The sequence below is a fragment of the Suricata suricatta genome, chromosome 3 (assembly GCF_006229205.1).
Source record: "Suricata suricatta isolate VVHF042 chromosome 3, meerkat_22Aug2017_6uvM2_HiC, whole genome shotgun sequence".
Lineage (NCBI taxonomy): Eukaryota > Metazoa > Chordata > Mammalia > Carnivora > Herpestidae > Suricata > Suricata suricatta.
The window spans coordinates 110,186,173-110,208,634 of NC_043702.1; the positions used below are offsets into that span (position 1 = coordinate 110,186,173).

The window sequence follows — 22,462 nt, forward strand, 5'->3', positions numbered from 1 at the left end:
ACCCCAAGCAGGCTCCACACTATCATTGCAGAGCTCCATGAGGGGCTTGAACTCATGAATTGTGAGATCATGACCTGAGCTGAAATCAAGAGTCAGATGCTTAGCTGAGCCGCCTAGGCTCCCGGAGGATGTGGCAGTATTAACTGGGAGTCAGGAAAAGCTCAATGTACCCAGAGCTGAAGTATGGAAAAGCCCCAGCTCTGTAATAAGTCAGGGTCAGGAGTGTGGTGGATTTTCCCTCTTATAATTTAGGTTAAAGAGGTAAGAGATTTTTTAAAATGTAATAGTTTTTTACCATGTCTGTATCATAGCAGGCACAATGAACTTCCAGAGTCTAAATTACACTCCTGACATTCAGCACCATAACCAGTGAGTAGTCCCTGAATTTCCCAATCTCCTAGGCCTTCCCTGACTACACGTGTACCTAAATGGTGAGCTTATTAGTCAGACTGACTAAGTCTTCTAAGTTGACCCATTTGAACAGACCTAAACTACATCCCTTCCTCACAAATTATTTTTCTCTCTTAACAACAATTATTTACTCATAAATTTTGGTCCTGCCTGAGTCAAAATTATTTGCTGTATTCTGGAGAATAACAAGTGGATTAAAAACTACTTCATATGTACATCATAACTGATGTGAAGCCTAATTCTCTATTCCCTTAACACCGTGGACAGGGAAGGGGAAAGGGCCTGCCCACCAAATGAGCACCCATCATATGTGAGGCCCCGTAATAATCACACTCCATATGGTATCCCTCTTTGTGGAAAAGGAGTTTGGTGGCTCACAACATATAAGAAACCAATAGGTGGTGGAAAAAATTTTGAGCACCCAGGACTGGCTGACTCCAAGACTCACAGTTTTGCCTTTATCCACCTGTTCCCACAGCTCTGCTAGGAGTATCAGGACGTCCTGCCAAGCTGTAGACTGATCACACGTGTAGTGGGTGTCCCTGTGTCAAGAAGGTCTTCCAGGAGGAGCCGGAGATGCGTGGGGTCTACTCTTGAGGGGGCTAGATCCCGTACGTTCTTATAGAGCCAAGAGCAGCTCTATGCACCGTTCAAGGGCAAGGGGAAATGATACAAAATTGTATGGTAAGTTTACGTGCAACAACAAGCCTGAGAGAGTAGAACTCCAGTGGATGATGTGTGGGGATGGTGTCGAGAAGGTGGGACACGTAAGCTGGGTCTTCAGGATGGAATAGGGGCTAAGAAACAGAAAAGAGCAGGGCAAGCGAGCCAGGTGGAGGGACTTCTATGAAGGCCATGCTGGAACTCTTGCACGACTGTCCGATTCCAGGTGTGTGGAGAGGCGCTGAGGCCCGGTGTGACCAGGTCTGTGCACACCTGCCCAGGCCTTCTGAGGCAGGCTGTGGGCCCGAGCAAAGATCTTCAGGATTCCTTCCTATTGCTTTCCTTAATAGAATCTTGAAAACCTGTGTGCACTCTCAAATATTTAAAAGCTCTTCTAAATTTTTTCACCTTATGTTTAAAGAGTTGTGTGATGTAAATATAGACATTTTTAAACAAAACTATTACCTTACTCTTTTAAATAGATCAAGTAACTCATAAAAATGTTAGTAATTTCATATTTATATCTCTATCTGTACACAGATATATATCCAAACACACATGTACATACACACACACACACACACATACACACACGCACACAGCAAAGATCAATCATTTAAACATTTTTCTAGTGTAATATATTGGTATGGTTGAAAGATTTTAAATTATTTGTCTTGTTCTTTTCTATTTAGAAGTTGAAATTTTAAATTTCTTGGATAGTAAGGCTGTAAATGTCAAAAAATTGTCTTACAGAGGGAGTTACCAATTTCTATTGTATATAATTGATCAAAATATTCTATTAAATATTAAAAGTAAAATAAATTAGGAATACATCTCTAAAGTGATCAGTGTAGCTTTTCTTCCCCACAATATACCTATGGTAGAATGATAAATTCTCTTTCTATTTTTCTTCTTTATGAAGTAAAGAAAGATTTCTTGATCACACATATATCCAGATGCAATGAAAGGAATTCTGTTATCTTTAATTCTTATTAAAAGAACATTCCTTACATATTCAATTATTTGAACTCTGCCAAAAATCACGGAGTGTTTATTGTCAAAAGTTGCATTTAATGATTGATTTTGTTAAAAGCAAATAACTAGAGGAGCACCTCAGTGGCTCAGTGGGTTGAACATCCAAGTCTTGACTTAGGCTCAGGTCATGATCTCATGGTTATGGGATCAAGCCCCACATCTGACTCTGTGCTGAGCATGGAGCCTACTTAAGATTCTCTCTCTCTCTCTCTCTCTCTCTCTCTCTCTCTCTCTCTCTCTCTCTAATAAATAAATAAATAAATAAATAAATAAATAAATAAATAAATAAAGCATAACATTGGAAGCCACCTGAGTGGTCATTCACGTCTTCTAGTTCTTCAACAATATTTAAATTGTCCCTTTGCTTACCATCCTGGAATTTCCTCTCACCTCTTCCTGGTAATTTTCCACCATAAGATTGGGATGGGTATGGTGTTTACCTTTTTGTGTGAAGTGGAAGATTGGTGATGGAGAAGGGGAGATGGGAGGATCTGGATCACAAGGAGCTGGTTTCTTATACAAATTAAAGTTGAGAATTTAGAAGGTGATGCTCCCATACTGCCCTTGCATAGCCACTAGAAAGCGTTGCTCTAGGGCTCCTGGGTGGCTCAGTCCATCAGAATCTGACTTCAGCTCAGGTCATGATCTCACAGCTCATGAGCCTGAGCCCCACATTGGGCTTTCTGCTGTCAGTACACAGCCCACTTCTGATCCTCTGTCTCCTTTCTCTCTCTGCCCCTCCCCCATTCATGTTCTAGCTCTCTCTCAAAAATAAACATTAATTTAAAAAAAAAAAAGAGTTGCTACATCGCAAGCAGCATGCATACTCCAAGTTGAAGACAGAAGTCTAGAAAAACTAATCTCGTTGGCATATTACGGAGACTCTGTTTATCCTGTTGCACCACTTACAGTAGGATGCAGACGGCATGGCTCCAAGTGCCAGCCACATTCGAAGCCTGCTGCTCTGACACCGCTGTTCCCTTGGCCTGAAAAGCAGCCAGAGATTTCGCAGTCTGGGGAGGGGACAGAGAAGCGAAGTAGTGATGACGCGGGTGGGGTAAATGCTAAACCAGAACTGGGCCCGCCAGCAGGGGCCGCAGTAGCGGAGGAGCTCATCTCCGCCCACGGAAATACTGAGGAGGGCTTCGTGAAAGCCGTGTTTGAATATCAGATGAGTGAAAGAGAGTTTATCAAGTTGATGAGAGTGAGGATATTTCAAGGCCAAGGATATAGCATACAAAAAGCAAGAAAGTGAAAAGAGGTATCTGAGGGTTAACTTGTGCATCGGCTTGAGTCGAGTAAAGTTCTTTGTGGTGTAACTTGACGGTAATGCATTTACTTACAACATTTATCAAAGAGCCAATGTCAAGCACATACAATACACCAGGTGCTAGGAAATGGACAAAGATAAATTATGAAAGTAAGAAACAGTAGAATGATAAATTCTATAATAGAGAAATGTTTCTGAGGCCAGTATTGGATTCAGCTCCAGTTTCTATACGTAAAGACATAACACTCTGGAAAAATTAATTAACATCTATGAACCTCAATTTGTTCACAGTAAAATAGAAATAACAGTAACAAAATTCTGTCTCATTGTGAGTGTGTTTGTATGTGCATGTGTATTAAATGAGGCTATGAATGTATTTAGTAAGATGGTAATATGTGTTATTACTATTGTTATTGAATAGTTGAGTGTCTAGGGGGAAAATTGCTTTAAGTGGTAATTATTGGAGAAGGAACAGAAATAGCCAGAGGACCTCTGGCACTTAAATATATGAAGACATAATATATTATGTCAGGATGGCTCAGTTGGTTAAGTGGCCAACTCTTGATCTTGGCTCAGGTCTTGATCTCACAATTCATAAGTTCAAGCCCTGCTTCAGGCTCTGTACTGACAGTGTGGACCCTGCTTGGGATTCTTTCTCCTTCCTTCTCTCTGCCCCTCCCCTGTTCTCTCTCTCTCCCTCTCTCTCTCTCCTCAAAAATAAGTAAATGTTTAAAAAATATATGAGTATATTAATAATACATAGAAATACTCAAGAACAGTCATTTTCCCTCTTTGGCCACTAGATGTCCACATTGAATAGCTTATTTATAGTTCCGTGGCCTAGACTCTTGGGTAATGCACTAAATAGAATAAGTGCATAGAAGATATATTGACTGGACCAGGCTCCAGATCTGTTAATACCTGTTAGATTAAAAAGCTAATATGACATGGTCCCTGCCTTCAAGGAGCCCACACTCCAGAGAAGGGGGTATAAGGAGAAACTCCAAATCTGAAAATACAGAGACTATGCATTTTAACCTGGCAAATAAGAAGGGGTTAGAGGAGAAAGGACTGTCAATTCTATTCCAGGAAAAGGGTAACAGCTTCTGTAAACACATGGAGACTGACGGAACTTGCATGATTTGGGCTTCTGCAAATAATCCAACATAGTAGACACAGAGAGTTCTAGAAAGAGAGAAATGAAAGACTCGGGACTCTCCTAGGAAGACCCTTAAATGTCATGCAGGTAGTTTGGAATATAACCTGAAGGCTCCGGGGAGCCTTTACAATGTTTTTGTTCTCTTCATTACTGTACTATTATTACTATTTCAGAGAATTTTGTTTTACTTTCTTTTGGTTTTGCTTTTGCAGATTTTCCTTATGGAAAGTCCCCTCTGTCCAAGATGTGGAAAAAGGATTGTGGGGAGAGACAAGTCTGACTATCAAGAAACTTACTGGAGACATCCATTCTGGTGATGAGTAATGGAACTAACACAGAGACACTGGGGACGGAGAGGCAATGAGGGTCAGTAAATTTTAGGGATGTGAATCTCTGCCGGATGTGGGAATGAATGAAGAATCAAAAGAAGGCTTGGGTCAATGAATGGTTGGTGTAGCACTGATTCAGAAGGAAAATAGATGAGATGGATTTGGGAGGGAAGATGATTGGGGGATAATGCACTGTGAATTTTCTGGGTGATTTTGAACAAATCACTCAATAGTCTGTGTTTCAAATTCTCTACCTATAAAATTAGACAGCTGGTAAACCTCCCTTGTAGAGGTAAAAATCTTATAGATCACACAGTAAAACCTGACAAACTAAGTGGGGTTACATTTTCTCCAACCAATGAAAATTCTAATTTCATTTGTTCAAAAACATGTCATGATTTTCAGAAAAATTCTAAATATCCAGTTTAATTACATTCATACATATAGCAATGGAAACAAAACTCGTTGAAGTTGCTTACTATATTACTTTGTTGATTAGTGACCTCTACTCATATTTGAACATTATATAAGGAAAACAATAAGTTTAATATGCTTGAAAAAGCTTATTCTCTTAGGCAAGTAACCAATTCTTCTTTGAAATTTACATTGCTTAGTTAAGCTTTCTTGCTCCCTCTTCCTTAATCAACAGGGTAATTTCAGCCTAGTAACACAGAGAGAGAACTTCCTGGGTGTCAGGTACTATTAAGCAGTCTATTTGCTTGGAACAGTATCTGATTTAATCCTCACAACTCTGTGAGACATGTAGAAATTATTATCAATCCTATTCTGGAGGGGAAACTAAGGTAAAAATGAGTTAAGTAACTTGCCCAAATCTCAAGCTAATAAAAATCAGAGCCAAGATTCAAATCAGTCTGCTTCCAAAGTCCACGCTATGCTATACTCATTTTCTAAGTTCCTTTTGGAAATTACCAAAAATTTTATCTTAGTGAAGTAGACACTGGAGAAAGCATATACAATCCACGCGTTACCTACTACTTGTGTTCTGCAGTCACGTCAACTTTTGATATTGAAAAGGTAATTTTTTTAACTCAATTTTTTAAGCTGAAGAACTTTAAAGGAAATTAGAGATGACCATGTTAATTTGATAAATCCCCAAGCATAAGAAAGCCCGGCTTCCATGTGATCAAGAAAAGCTGTTCTTAGAAGCACCTGCATGATGCATGGTCTTCAGTGCACATGTTTTAGGCACTCACCAGCTGCTAAGGCAGAAATTTGGTTCTAGTTAAGAATTCTTTCTTCTGTTTCCCTCCCCTTTTCAAAATCCATTTTTCAATTGTTTGTTCCCAAGACAAATTCACGGTTCTTCAGGGTCAGTACACAGATTCAGCTTCAAAGAAATCAAGGGTATCATGAAGGGGTATAGCTCTGCGGGTTAAAAAGTTATGATTTCAAGTAAGCAGTTTAAACAGAGATTTGATGTTGACTGTCATGTGAAAATCCAGCCACCATGTGCTTGTTGTGCACTAAGAACTGGGAGGCCCCTAAAACCAGGGGTCGGTGAATCCTCAGAAGAGAGGGAATCCGCCGGGCGGCCCTCAGCCCGTGGTCTGCAGGTCAGCTTCTCAGAGCTGACGATGTCCGCACCATCATCTCAGTTGTGCTTGCTCATGCTGTCTTCTCTGACATTTCAAGGGAGTTCACCCCCCATTAAATCTAGTGATTTTTCACTGGGGAGGCGGGGGCAAATAGTTGTTGATGTCGTTGGCAGAATACAGAGGGTTGTCTACTATGTGTGTCCCTCCACTGAGCCCACCTTGGGCGTCTGTGTAGTAGCTTAGAAATCATCCCAGACTCCTCTCCCCAAAGTTATCTTTGATTCTTTCAATGTCAGCACTCTGTCTTGGGCTTCAACCTTGGCTCCTTGTCTTCCTGTTATTCCATTTGGACAGATAGCCCAGTTTCAGACCATTTACCTTGTCTCTGATTGGACAGTTTTAGGGTTTGTTTTGGGGGGAGAGGAGAGCTCCATCTTGAGATAAGTTCTTGGAATTTATTCTATACTTATGTCTGTCAGGGGAGGGTATCGAATGAGATAGCTCACACTAGGGGAAAAAATGGATAATCATTACACTGAGACCCCAAAACACCCATTATGACCAGAGTCTACAAGCCCAGTGCAAAAAAAGTTAGAATATCAAGTAACTGCTCTGTGGTTTGAAAGAGTGACAACATAAAATAGTCCAATGGAAGAATCTATCTGTATTCTAAATTCTAATAATTCGATTCTAAATTGTAATCCCAATTTAACTGCACTCGCAGAATGGGTATGGGTGTCACAAGTAAAATGGGAAGCATACATTCTTTATTTTTACACCAAATCAAAATGACTTCTTGAACAGGGCAAGAATCTAGCTCTTATGATAATCCACTGTAGCCTGCCAAGGAAAGCTAAGCTGCCACAGAGAATGAATGCTCCTCTGGCAGGACCGTGCCTCTGGCCCACATTAGGAACACAGAGACTTGTTAAGTCTTCCCCTTCTCTTTCCCCTAGCTTGCATTTTCATTTCAAACTGACAAAAGCCTCTACTTTTGAAAACTTTCTAAATTCATCTCTGTGCCTCCCACCTCCCACTGCTCTCATGCAGGTTCACACCCCACAAGTAATTGCTCTGACCTACTCCTAACTGATCAGTCTTTCCCCTTTGTCCAGCCTCATTTCCTCTCTTGCACCAAATACCTGTCTGAGACTGGACTCGGTTTATGTGCCGTCCCTTGACCCAGCTCATAGCCATCACTCTCCAGTATGGGCCATGACCATCTCCCTCATTCCCCAGGAACGGCAGTCCTGACCAAAGTTACAGCTCAGCCGCCTCTGTGCCCCTCTGCCCTCCCTGGACTGGATGTACAGAGACTCTGGCTTCCCTACTGCTGCTCTGACCCAGCTAGCCTAGCCTCATGGAACATAATGGGACTATATGAGTCAACAGACAGGGAGGGGCTAATGACTAAATTGCTTGCACCCCCTACTCATTCCATGGGTTTTTTTTTAAGGTGTGTTAGTTTCATACAGCCTCTCTGAAGATGTCCTGCAGGACGAAGTATCAGCTGTTTTGGGGGAAGCTATGCCCAGCCCTGAGCTGCATCCTCTGATATTTGGCTTCCTTTCTTCCTTGCCTCTCCTTGAGCCTCTCATTCTTGATTTCCTGAATACATACTCCTCAATAAATTATTAGTCTGTATGCTTTGCCTTAGGCATTATTTGGGGGGAACTTGTGGTAATAATTTTACAACCTTCATAATCTCCTCTCTGGCATAATGACCTGCAAAGCGCCCTCTGCTTAATGTAGAGGCATTGAAGGAACTCTGCATGTTTCTTCCACTACCTAGTCCACCTACTCTCTATTTCTGACTTCCTTAGTGCATGCTGCTCTCTGCTCACGCATAGCACAGAGTGTACCTTCATGGCTGCTGTTTACTGTCTCCTGTATTGTGGTCACAATTCTATGCACTCCTGTCTTATCTTCCAGTTAAATTGTAAATACCTAAGAGATAGGGACCATGTCTTTTGTATCTTGACGTCCTTCCTGGCCTCTGCAACCATTAACAAGACGTTATTATGTTTTTTGAAGATAAAGGTTATGTATATGTGAACATATTTCTTCTCAAAAACCTGGAGAATAAAAACACTGGAGTAAACATGGTCCCACTATAATTAAGCAAACATCAATGTGAAATGATGCTTAGCAATAGTCACAGTCAATTTCGAAGGAAAGGAAAATGTTTCTTATGGAAAATAGCAATATTTAGGGTTAAAACCCTATCTCAACTTGACACACTATTTGACAGTCATCACATGATAACTGGACTATTAAAAAGTCCCTACAAAATATTCATTTTAAGGATATCATAAAGTCAAATGGTATTCCTGTAAGATTTGTCATCTCTTGTTCTCCGGTGAAAATAACAAATCATAACACCTATTTCATATGGTGTTTTATAATTTTCAAAGTAGTGCCCATGTATGTTTATCACCAGTTCTTCACAGACTTGTGAGGTAGGGAAGGCTCATGTCCTCATTTGGTCAGGGTATGAAAAAGGGGAATGGGATTTGGGATGAGCCTCAGGTTATAAGATGAATAACATCTCACTTGGAGGAGAACCCACCTTTTCTGACTGCTGGTCCAGAGCTCTATTTGGATTTTCTTCAGAAAGATTTGACTAAGTGAGTTGGTTGTGATCAATAAAGAACCACGAAGTCTTGGGGCGCCTGGGGGGCTCAGTCAGTTAAGCATTTGACTTCAGTTCAGGTCATGATCTCATGGCTCATGAATTTGAGCCCCACATCAGGCTCTGTGCTAACAGTTCAGAGCCTGGAGCCTGCTTCAGATTCTCTGTCTCCCTCTGTCTTTCTCTATTCCTTCCCTATTCATGCTCTGTCTCTGTCTGTCTCAAAAATAACCACTAGAAAAATTTTAGGGAAAAAAAAAAGCATGAAGCCTTGTTAACTCTATGGAAAAGTTCAACACATGAATAAATTACGGGATAGCCATGTGACCCCGCATGCAATGAAGATTCTGGTGTTTAAGTACTCCTTTCTAGATTATGAACCTGGCACCAAGATATGAAAATCTGAGATAGCCCAGAAGAGCAAATTAAAATATGAGGGGATCTGGGAAGTACAGAATTAAATCTAATTTAGTTTTCCATTATTTACCAAACCTTCAAAGAGGTTCAGAGTTTAGGTCTTACAGCAGGTGGTAACACCTTGCCTCCATTTCAAAATCATCTTCTATCACCTTGTTGCTGATGCAAATGGAGAGTCCTGAGATACAGTCAATGACCCGCATTACTTTCACTCAAGAATAAATACAACACACAGTGTTAAGAGGTGTGTGTGTGTATGTGAGAGAGGGAGAGCAACTAATCAACCAAAAAGTATGTTCTCAGATACCTAAGGACCATAAAAGGAGAATGGGCACGAAAGACAGCAAGCTTGCCAGAATGTGTTAAGGACAAATATAATTGCTGTGTCCTGGGCCGTGCAATGCCGGGACACAATGCTTGAGGTTTAAAAGGCACATTTGGAGGGCACCTGTGTGGCTCAGTGGGTTAAGTGTCCAACTCTTGATTTTGGCTCTGGTCATGATCTCATGGTTTGTGGGACTGAGCCCCATAGTGGGCTCTGTGCCGACAGCGTGGACCCTGCTTGGGATTCCCTCTCTCTCCATCTCTCTCTGCTCACACTTGTTCTCAAAATAAATAAATAAGCATTAAAACAAACACACAAATAAATAAAAGGCACATTTGGCAGGAGTGCATGCAAGGTAAAACCCATCTTGGTGACCACTGTGGAATAGTTTGGATAGGCAAGAAAAGATCATTTTCTTGAGAGTCTTAGTCATCCTGAGCTGAGAATATATATCTGAGCTGAGTGGAAAAAAGCTAAAGAAAGATTTACAAGTATTCTGCCTAAGGCTATAATGCAAAGCTAGCAGGTGCTCCAGCTGCACTGATTTCCAGACCCATTCATATGCTACTGTTTCCAGCTTCTCTTCCACATTCTCAACTTGTGCTTCATATGGATTCTCCCTTGATGTTTAATTTAAAACCTTCTATATCTGAGCAGTGAGTCTGTCTTCCTTGGTAGGAAGAGTGACTCCAAATGCCAACTCTTGAAATAGCCACAGATGAATCTCCTGGAGAGATTGTTTAAATGTTGACTCCAAGGCCCTGCACTTTGAGATTCTGCTTTATGGAGCCTGGAATGGAACCCAAGAATCTGTATGTTTAAGAGACTCCTCTGACGATTCTGACCAACTTTGGGAATGGTAGGTCTAGAGTAAAATCCAATTCCCTTTAATATAATCTCTCTGTGGCTATTTGCTCATTCCCCAGGTTTTCCTTCATAGACTCAACACCAATGGAGGAAAGCAAGAAACTACTACTTCATTTCACAAAATGGAATTTTGCAGGGAGACCAAAGGCTGAGTCAGTCACGAAGCTCCAGCTCTGAGGGAAGGGACCTTGTCTACGTAGTATCGACAGCTCAACTCTTCATCATAGTTTCCTCACCTCTAGCTTAATCCCTGTCTGTCCTTGCATTTTGCAGTTCTGCATCAACTGCCCTAATGCCATGTTTTGTACCATATCGGAAAATAGCTGAAGGTGATGTCATTTGGAAAGGAGATTTTATAAACCTAACTAAATGGCCATGTATGCATGGAGCCTGCCCTGGCTTAGCGGGTTACCAAGACTCCAGAACACATTAGAAGTGAGAAGTTTGTTGGAAAGACATCAGCTGCAGTTTCTTCACAGAAAAGGAAGCAGAGTAAAGACTAAATGTTACTTCCTAGGCAATTTCCTGATAGTAGGGAGACCAGAGTGAAGCCTGGATGCATTAGAAACTCAAGGCATATTTTAGGTAAATAAGATAAAATTATTCCAGGACAAGTCACAGCTTAAAAGCAGACAGGTACCATGCCAGGTGCATCTATATCTCCCTTAAATATTAGGTTGCTCTAGCACATGGGGCCTGAGCTTACTGCTTGGGAAGCAGAGTCATCAGATACGGTCCTTGATGTAAAGGGGAAAAGGCAGCACAAAAAGACAAACCAAAATACAAAATTGTATATTTGAAATTCCAAAACAGACATTAAGACCTAAGTACTATAGGAGCTCAGAGAGAGAGAGATGATTACCAAGAAACTGGGGTGGGGGTGGAGGGGCTCCATATAAAGGGGTGGGACTGAAAGATAATGAAAAAAAATCCATTTGAAAATTTACCCAGCATATACCATGCCCACCATTCCGAATTTATTTATATGCCCTAGAGCAATGCTGCCCAGTAGAGGCATGTGAACCATATACTGTTTAAGTCTTAGTGGCTAATTATTAAAAAGAGAAACAGCTAAAATTCATTTTGATAACATTTTATTTAACCTCCAAAATTTAAATATGTCAATTTGTAATCAACATAAACTAGTTCATGAGATGTTTTGTATTTTTTTCATACTAAATCTTCCGAATCTAGTGTGTCATCTCAGTGCAGATTAGCGCCATTTCAGGCACTCAAGAGGCACGGAGCAGCTGCCACGCTGAATGGCACAGACCCAGGAAACTCCTGGACGTTAAGTAGGAGATGTAACCAGGGTGTCCTTTGAGGCACCATTTATTGTACTGTAGTGAAAACCAGGGAATAGCCCAAGGTCCATCAGTAAAGGGAAATGGGTGAATAAATTGTGAGCAAAAGAACGGAAGTATTGCTCAGTTTCATGTTACATTCATGTCCTCAGTGACCTCTAGGAGGAAGCACGTAGATCAAACTAAAGAGAGAACTACATAGATGTAAATGTTCTCTGTAATTTTTAATTCTTAAAAGATAGGTTAAAATAAAAATAGGAAGGTTCATCTCTGATCACTGTGGGTGGCAGATACGCAGGCACTTTATTGTACCCTTGGCACATTTCTGTATTTAAAAACTTTTAAATAATTTACAAGATGAATAAAATTCATTGAGGATACGGAGGAAGCAAGTGGGAAGCAATCGGAAGACAGGCCCTTTAAACAAAGAACAGAACAGGGTGGTCACAGGGCAGGAGGCTGCCGGGTAGTGGCTAGATCATAAACTGGTAGGGATGATCCGAGAGGGGGAGAGAAGACTCTGAATAAGAGCCAGGAGCCGAAGCTTCACACTCCCTGCCCTTCTGTGTGACAGCTGAGTTCCATTTGGCAGCCTCACTGTGGGCAAGTGTGGAGGGACCAGAAGGTTTCACAGCGAAGTGAGGGGGTAATGCTTTGGAAGCTGCAGGGAGAGTGGGTGAGCCACCTTCTCTATTACCTGGCCCTGGGGTCTAGGGGTCTGTGGAGAGTTTAGCTAAGCCACTCCATGCTATTGCTGTCTCAGCATCCATTTTGTTTGGCCAAATAGCCTGCAGGGACTTTCACAGAAGCCGCTCATGCGAGTACCTGCCCTAGGAAGTGGCCTGCAAAGGAAGTTCCTCATGTGACAGCTCTTGCGATCAACAGTCTCTCCTCCCTGCCTCCCTCGGTTAAGACCTTTGTGTAGAATACCCAAACCTCACTCTTTGTGGTTTAAATTGACCAATCTTGCCTTAACCTGGGAACCCCAAATCTCTCCACCCTTGGACCTTAATAAAGACATATGCCCCAGGGTCCTGCCTCTCCCTGCCACACCCTGCCTTGACTTCCCTGTGTGACCCCTGAAGGACTGCCATGTGCTTCCTCCAGGACCTGTGAGTAGTAAACTATCTCAGTTTCTCTTGTGGTCTTGTTGAACCCCGATTCACCACCCCATCCAGCACCCTGGACTCCATTTAGCAAATGTTCATTTAACAACATTATAATAAGGTATTAGGGGGGAAAACAGATTCTGGTTGGTGGTGGGAAACCAGGGTCCACGGGGGCTGCCAGCTTTAAGGGAAAGTAAGGAAATGGAGAAAATGTTCAAAGAAGAGGGAGTTTGGTGCTCATGACAGGAGGCTGAGCACACATGGCAGGAGCTCAGGATTGGATCAGATGGAGAAGCACAGGTCCATAAAGACATGGGTCGTCACTGCCTGGAGATTCATTCTCTTCTGGGACCAACTGGTCTCAGCAAGGATGTGAGGTATGATGGGATTTGTTCCGATCATCTTTGGGGGCAAGAGGAGGTCAAGAGCGTTTCTGGAGTCTGAGTCCTGGATGATTTGCTTGCTGGTATGTTGACTTCTGAGATACATGCTCTCTCATGCGCCACACTGCAGAGCTTCAGATTACTTTCAATTTTTGACTATTCTAACATTCTGTGAGAAGAGACAGTACAACGTAACCATCAAGGGTTTGGGCTTAGCTCCTCCACTTTTTATGAAGCCTTGAAAAAATTAATCTCCTGGTGCTTTACTCTCTTTAACTGAATAATGGGAGAATAGTTGTATCTAACTACCTCACAGAGTTGGGATAAAGATTCAGAGTTAATAGGTATAAAGCACTTACAACAGTACCTTGCATGTGGTGCACACCTACTAAGCATTAGTCATGGACATTATAACCCATCAGCTCCATGTTTCCATACATCTGTGATTACCTCCTTAGGATAAATTCTCAGCAATATAATTGTTGGGGAAGATGCTGCACAAAATTTTAATGCTTTTAATTCAATTTGCCAAAATATGCACCGGAAGATATGTTAAATCCCCACTACTGTATCACTAGATACTTGTTTCATTCCCACTTATTTATGTCACAAGGTATCACAAGCCCCCACCCACCCAGCAATCAATTCCAGTTGCCCTCCATACTCACCAACCCAGAGTGGTGCCAGTAATCTGTAGTTTAGAGATGTTCCCATTTGATTCATAAATACTCTCCAGTTTAAAGCCATTGTTCTAGATTTTTATCCATTGATAAACTAATTGCTAAAACACTAGTTTACCCAACCTCTTTTGGATATCGACACCTCAGACCAGGCTCTTTGTGAAATTCCTCTTGGCTTTTACAAGCCTCTCCTACCTCACTGCCTATTCCTATGTCACTTTTTTTCCTTTAGGGAAAAAGAAACTGGATATTTTATATAACTGGGAAATCTAAAGTGGCACTGGCTGCAGCACCTTGTCCACCAGAAACAGAACACAAACCATGTAAACTTGGGGTCTGAAATCATTCGTCGGAGTGCTGCCTCTCTCCTCCTATCACCGGCTCGCTTGCTCTCTGGTGGCCTCAATCCTGGGTGGACTCTCCAGTAATCAAGGTACTGGCAGCCTCTGACTCACATCCTAGAGACTTAACAAGGCCAAAGAAAACCAAACCAACAAACCAAAACAAACAAACAAACAAAAAACCCAAAAAACAAAAAACAAAACAAAATAACAAAAAACAGTGTATACCCAGGAATCATAGACTAGGAATCTTCCCTGCCTGAACTAATCCAGGGGCAGGAGTTACAAAGTCAAACCCAGCAGAGCGCCATATTTACATTCCCAACACGTCCCTACCTCCCAGCTCCTCCTCAACTGTCCTCTGAGTTCTCTTGCTTTCCCACAACATTCACCTCCAATCACTGAGGCACGCTGACTTAACCTCCCCACGTGTCCTCAAGTCTGTCCTCCGTCCTAACTGCTATAACCGCCATTCAGACTCTCGTCATCTCTTGCCCCACTCTTTCAATGGCCTTCTATCCAGCTTCCTTTCTACATCTTTGCCAGATTCATCCTCCATACATATCCAGATGCAGCCCGTTTCCTTGCTTAATGACTTTAAGTGCAACACTAGTAGGACAAAATCAAAACTCCCTAGCGTTTCAAAACCCTTTAAGACCATCCAGAACTACCTCCTGATCACCTTGTATGACCAAATCAAACTAGTTTGTCCTCAAAACCTGTTCCTAATTTTAGTTAAATGTGTTCCACTCACTCAAGTACCAATACTGAAATTTCAGTCATTTTTAGCTCTTTTTTCTCTTTCTTTCTTCCCATGTCCACCTTTTCCTCTGCCTGTTGCACTCTGACCACCCTGCTCTGCCCAGGCTGTATCATATTTCTCGCCTTCACCAGCCATCTGCAGGGTCTCTGCACCTTCCCACCTTCTCTCCACATTGCCATCAGGTACACATTTAAACATAAGCTCTCCCTAGATAAACTTGGGCAGCTCCTCATTATCCGCTTAATACAACTCCCCTAGTATTCAAAATACAATACCACAGATGGAACATTAGTATGATTCAACATGACTGAAACCCTTCCCCTTGTGCCCCCTCTCCACCCCATGCAGGCAAGTGCAGGGCCCTCATGCCTGTTTCTGCTGCTCTCCTTCTGTGGAATGTTCATCACACCGGCCTACAGAAATCCTGCTCAACCTTCAGGGCCCTGGCTTTTCCTCCCATGAAGCTTCCTAGATTTCCCTAGTCAGACAAAATAAAGTCTCTGTGCATCCATCGAAGTTTGTCTATACCTGTATCACAGATGTGATCACAGCCTGATTAACGGAGTGATGAACTGTGCACCAGCATCAGCCCCAAAGGTGGGAGTTGCCCTATTTCCCAATTCTATAACTCTGGGGAAACTATGAGCCCATTTCTCATCTACACATGGAAACGTTAATACCTGCCTCCCAGGACTGTCTTAAAAATGAGATGGCATGTATAAAGAAATCAGGACGCCCCTGGCACACGAGTAGTTACTTGTTCCCGGACTGGCTCTGACCCCTTTCTGAGGACCCCACCTCACATCTTGGTCATGCCTGTGGGCTCTGGAGTCCAAGCCCTGGCACTGAAGCCCAGCTCTATCACTCACCAGCTGTGCCATTTTGAACACATTCTTTGTCTTCACAGTGTCTGTTTCCCCATCTGCAAAATGGGGATAAGAGCACAGACCCAACTGGGCTGTTAGGACAACTAAGTAAGGTAAATAGAGCAAACGCTCAGCGCAGCGCTCGACGTAGAGGAAGTGTGGGGTAAGTGTTAGATACCGTTGCTATCTCTACACCCCCTGATCCAGCACAAAACCTGGGGGACAATGTTCGATCAGTGTTGCATTGTATTGAACTTGGTTTCTTTGCAGTGTAATTTAGTTAAGCCTCTTCTCCCCATTAACAATGGGGGTCCATTCCATTACCATTTAGGGATTGTTTTGGTAACCCCTTTTTATAAAAGGTCAAAGTTCTACACTCTCTCATTGCTTGATGAGCCATCAATGAGTGTAAGTGTGGGTACAATTATGGGTAGTTTATGTAGTCTTGGATTGGCTTCTCTGAAACTCACAAGGTATTATTACATACATGCAATTTGATTAACTTGCCTATAGGTGGTCAAATGAACTGCACCTCTCCAAAAACAAAGCATATTAAAATATTTTTATGTCAATTTTGAGGGAGTTGTTCGCAATATATAGAAAGATATCATCTAAAAGGATTAAGGAAATATTACGAAAACACTAAAATAAGTAAGATCATCCTCTCATTTCTATAAATGTTTTGCAGTTATTTTATTTCTGGCTGTAATGACGAAAAACCCCCACAAAATCTCTAAGCTATACCGACAATTGAAGCAGGATGAGATATATTCCCTAATTCTCTGAGTTTTGTTTTGGAGTTTGAGTTATCATAATGCTTCAGAAGGAAGCCGCTGTTGATTACTGAGGGGGGTAAACGGGTGTGGGGGGACACAAGGGAGCAGCCAGGACTGCGGTTCCCACTAACAATGACCCTGCTGAAGAAGCACTTAGAGTCAGAAGATGTGAAAGAAAAAAGGTGAAAGGAAGAAAAACAAATTCATTATAATCTTCAAAACTTGCCTCTACTGCAGACTTTCTCAACCTTGGCACAACTGACATTAGGGGCTGGCTGATCCTTGCAAGGGGCGCGGGGCTGTCCTGTGCACTGCGTCCCTGCCCTCACCCTCTAGGTGCTAACAGCACCCCACCTCCTAGTTTTAACAACCAAAAATGTCTCCAGACATTGCCAAATGTCCCCTAAAAGGCAAAATCACCCTGGTTTGAGAAGAACTACTTTGACGGGAGAAAATTAGTAAAGGAATTAGGTGGAGCATCTATAGATTATTTAAAATGCTCCCTCTTTCTAAGTATTTTTATTGACACGCACAGGCTTACCATAAAACTAATCATCTGTACTACCAATAAAAAGACCCCAGACCATGGTTCTGATACATCTCCCTAGAGGTTAGTGCCAGGAGTCCTCTGTCGGGAACGGGGTGGTGAAGGTGAAGGGGTGACAAGGAAGGAAAAAGGTGCTTTGAAGTGCCAGTTGGTCTTTTCAACCAGCAAATCTGGTTTTGCCCACCCGCGAGGAGTGAGGCACTGCAGAGAACGGGGAGGCACCCTGCACTCAGGCAATGCTTTCGTGACAACCCATTTCCCACCTTCTACTTTTTCCTTTTAATAAACACCTGGTTGGTATTTGTCTTAACAGAGGCCATTATAGTTATGCAATCAGAAAATGGGACTGTTCAAAGAACAGGACATATAGCTCATTTCTCTGTAAGAGTTCACTGAAATCATTTTAGGAAATTAACAATTACATTAATTGCCTAAAAACAAGATTCCCTAGTCTTCCTGGACAGTACATTCCCCCCCCATTCTTCTTTATAATTGGTAATAGAAATGCTGAAATTAGGGTAAAAACTTCAAACTTACACGTAATGATGAAATTAATTTGTGATGCAAAAAATAACACTTCCCCGTACTGAATTAGTAATACTTCTGCTAGTTGTAAGTATAAGGGATGAATAAAGGAACAAAATTCTCAGACATGGTGTGCCCAAGGAGTTTAACTACGTGATGAGTAATAAGAAGAACTGGCATAAAGTCCATGGCACTAACATCCTCAAGGATTCCTATTTCCTTAAAACTAGATATGCCTAAAGATGTTATCTCCTGACTGAACTACACACAGGTATTTATTTCCTATTAACCTTTGTCAACGCCGAACTTCTGAAGCCATTGTTTACTCTGACAACATACATGCCTTACTTCACATTAGTTTTTCCGAGTGTGTGAGGATTAAGTACATATTTACAACAGCAAAACAGCAGGGAGACAGCAGCAGGGCCTAGCAGACACTGCCCAGCAAGAGGTGAAGCTCTTGAAGTAAGTGCTAGGACACAGTCTGCCCTGATCTTGGGCGTGAGCTTGACTACTCCTAACCCTTTGCCTTCTTCCAACCCATCATCCCCCATTTTCATTACACAAATCTTCATTTATAGGAAGATCTTTTGCCAACTGTTGAGAAGCAAATATACTCTCAAATTCTAGGATTTGATTAGTCTTGATTTCTGGGTCACATCCTTGTACGTGCAACAGACTGTCCTGCTGAAAGACAACCTGGAGAGTGAGGCTTCAGCTCTCCACTTTATAGAAGCGCATCCGTCGCTCAGTTCCTTCTGGTCTTATCTAGAAAATGGGTATAAATACCTGCCCTTTCTTACCTGACACAGTTGTCCTGAGGTTCACGTAAGGAAATGTGGTTGTCAAGAGAAAGGGCTGTGTTCCTACCAGTGCTGTGGCAGAACTGCTCTCATACTGTGCATGTTAGAGTCCAATTCTTTCAGCTCAGTCAGCTTCCTGGTTCATGCCTTAGAGAGAGCTGGGGGTAGTGTGTCCCTGCTGTTGAAATGTGAATACATTAGGTCATTGGTTAAAAGAATACGAATAAAACTAGAAGCAATGCCTCTTTATAATGAAGGTAAAAATATTGAAATAAATATTTAAAAATCTTCAAAGACGAGGCAACTACCTCAGTGCAGTGAGAGCATGATTTCTGTTTGTGCACCTAAAAGGAAATAAATCCTAATCGGAATTTCTTGGCCTTGAAAATTTATGATCTGCTTCATCATTTTGGTTTATTTACACTTCTGACCCCCGGGGCTCAGTGCCCTGGGCGTCTGGGACAAAATCTCTTGTACCTTTTCTTTACGCCTTCCCTCAAGCAACACAAAAAACTCCTAATGTCAGAAACTTACTAATTAACTGAATGTTAGCTGAAATAAATTTCAGAAAGTATTAACTGATCTACGTTTTAACTCTTAAACTTCTTGTTTCCAACTGTAGGAAGAGGTTTGGGCACCCTACAAAGAAATGCTGTGCACCTCAAATCAGATTTCCTTTTTCTTTTGGGGGAAGGGAGTGGTGATAGTTATATTTGGGGACTATGATGGATAGAAAATGTCTTATATTCTCATCAAGGTAAGAAGGTTTTATGTTCTCCAACACAATGATTCTCAGGGACAGAAGAACATATCCATTTTTCTATTTTGAATTCTTAGATAACGTCAATTCATAACCCACAGTCGATATTCAACCGATGTTTGTTGAGTTCCATCATCTTGCTTTGGATCTGTCAGGCTGACAGGAAGAAGGGGTCTGCTAGCATCCTCAGTCCCCTGAGGTTTATTCTTAGCTAAGAATACACCTTAGATGGAGGCCTGGCCAGGTCTCTGACTCTAAATCCGACTCTAAATCCATCCTTCCGTTCCCTGACATTCTTGGATTTGGGTCCACACTTAAATTAGTATTTAATGTCTTCATATTGATGCCCTAGAATGCCTTACTATTATTTCTATTATTTCCATCTCTGGTTCTGGGGTTTCCATTGAAAAAAAATTGTCACAATATACCTTATTTCTTAATGCTAAACAACTGAGAAAAGAGACAAAAGATATAAAATCCATCTTAACCAAGAAGTCCATTCCGTCAAGAGTTGTAAAACTTTCTGTCCACATTTTTGGAATTATTTTTTGACTTTAACATTTTAATGCATATTTTTTTTTATTTGAAGGAGACTTTTTGAAGTTTCCAAAAAAGACAGTAACTTTCTCACCAATTCAGTAAGCCACATTACCAATTATTTTTTATTTGTATTGCATACAATATTTTACAGAAAAAATAAAGAACCCCTTACTGTTAAACCAATTAATTACATGTTTTCTTCTGATTCTTCTCAATTTAGATACCTAAACGTTTACAGAAATATAATCAGTACATAAAATAATTTAACATTTTTGAATCTCATTTAACATTTGTTCATGCAATTTTACATTTATCAATATCATTTAATGAGTATATAATAGCCTATAATAGCAATACCGATACATCAAAATCTGCTTATCCATTTCCCAATTTGGGGGCCTTTTTTTTTTAAACCCATATGAATGAAATTGCTAGAAATATCTTTGTATAAGTAGCCTCCTTTTCTTTTAAATATTTTCCTAGGCATATGCTGTTCAAAGAGATTGGTTCCAGAGCTCTTGTTATAATCACCTCAATAGTTATTTTAAAAATCACTAATAATGCTGACATGAAGACATGTGAATTTTAAAATGTTTTGCTGTAATAGCATTGACTAGGTCAAAGTTGTTTCAATTTGCATTTTTAATACTATTTAAATCTGAATATCATTCCAAAGACTCACTTTTATTTGAAGCTTTTCATTTGTACTCTATCCATTAATAAATTTGCTTAGTAAAGAGTAGAAAGCCTTATGGATCTGCACCGGCTTTTTAAACAAACATTAAGTACTTTATTCATGTGTAATGCTAGTAGCTTTTTTAAACCCAATTTTATCTTCGTTTTCTTCCTATTTAGTGTCCATTTTTCATTTTTCTTTAGTTGATCTCACCTACTTTGCCAATAATATTTTTCACTGCCACAAAGTTTCTTTTGTACTACTGGGATGAGAATTGTAGTCTTTTTACTTTTACCTTTATAATCAACATTTTAATTCATCTGGAATGGTCTTATCACATGTGAAGTGGGCCCAATTCTTTTTTTCAGACTGACATCCAGTTAGTCTTTCCACCAGTAGTTATTTCATAATGATTTGTTTTCCAATTGGGTTATTCATCTTTAAATCCTAAAGTAACTTTTCTAATAAACCTGAGTAGGAAGTTTAGGGGCAAGACTCTCACTTTTTTCCCCATAAGTTAAAAAGACAAATCTTTCCTTAACTATTTTCCTACTTTACACAATTCTGCCAAATTATACAAAGTACCAGTTGGAATGCTGAGAGGAAGGGTAGTAAATCTACATTACTAATGTCATCTAGGGGCCCTCCTTTGGATAGGATTTCATACACGTTTCCTAACTTCATCCTCACAATAATTCGGCAAGGTATCATTCTACAGATGGTGAAATAATTTTAATAGGTTTAAACCTAAGGAAATAGCCAATAAAACTACTTTACCATATTCAAAATATGTTTCCTCGCCCGCGGTACAAGCGCTCTGCTAACAGTGAATGTCAGAAGAAAGACTGAAGTAAGAAAGCCTGGATTCCACTGTGGGCTCTTCCACATAACAGACCCTGGGCAAATTATTAATAATTGTCTTTCTTCTTTAAAAATCTATTCAAGGGGCGCCTGGGGGGCTCAGTCGGTTAAGCGTCTGGCTTCAGCTCAGGTCATGATCTCACAGTTCGTGGGTACTAGCCCACGTCAGGCTCTGTGCTGACAGCTAGCTCAGAGCCTGGACCCTGTTTCAAATTCTGTATCTCCCTCTCTCTGACCCTTCCCTGCTTGCACTGTCTCTCTCTGTCTCTCAAAAATAAATAAAAAACATTAAAAAAATTTTTTTAAATCTATTCAATATCAGCCTCACAGAGTTGTTGAGAAACTGTAATAAAAAAAACACAATAAGTGCCTAGCACATAGAAATGCTCCATTCCAGAACAAAAATTGGCTTTGAAGGGCTCAGTTCCTATAGAATTATCGTTTTGAGGAACAGAAACAGGAGACTGAAGGGGAAGGCAGTTTACCTCTTCTCACAACTCCACAAGTTTTCACAACTGGAGTACAACAGTTTTGGCTTCTGATGGTTCTAGGAAAAAAAATGTTACTGTTCCGTAGAAATCCATCTGTAATCCCAGATTAGAAATGCCTCACTCCTTTTCTTCTTAGGAATTTCATAAGAGCCAATCTGAAGCACCTTTTCCTGGGGCAAGACATTGTTTTCCTTTTGGCCTGAGTCAGTTGTTGGAAATTCTTTTCTCTTAGGTGCCAGCATGGGGCTCTCCGGCAATTTTTCTGAAGTATGAAATCAGAACTAACATTATCCTCTAGATCTCCTTTGGGACAAACATCCCAAGAATAAACTCTTCAATGACTAACTGAACTCTCCAGCACTTTCTGTCACCT

The 22,462-nt window shown here is 41.0% G+C and overlaps 1 protein-coding gene and 1 long non-coding RNA gene across 2 annotated transcripts in view; one reads left to right on the top strand and one right to left on the bottom strand.

The window, feature by feature from the left end:
- OPN3 (opsin 3) overlaps positions 1-22,462 on the bottom strand; it is a 42,182-nt gene that overhangs the window by 12,432 nt on the left and 7,288 nt on the right. The gene's annotated exons all lie outside the window — the stretch shown is intronic.
- Positions 145-4,900, top strand: LOC115287968. Its single transcript, XR_003906748.1, has 3 exons — positions 145-261; positions 890-1,095; positions 4,751-4,900. It is a non-coding gene; the product is annotated as an uncharacterized LOC115287968 (long non-coding RNA).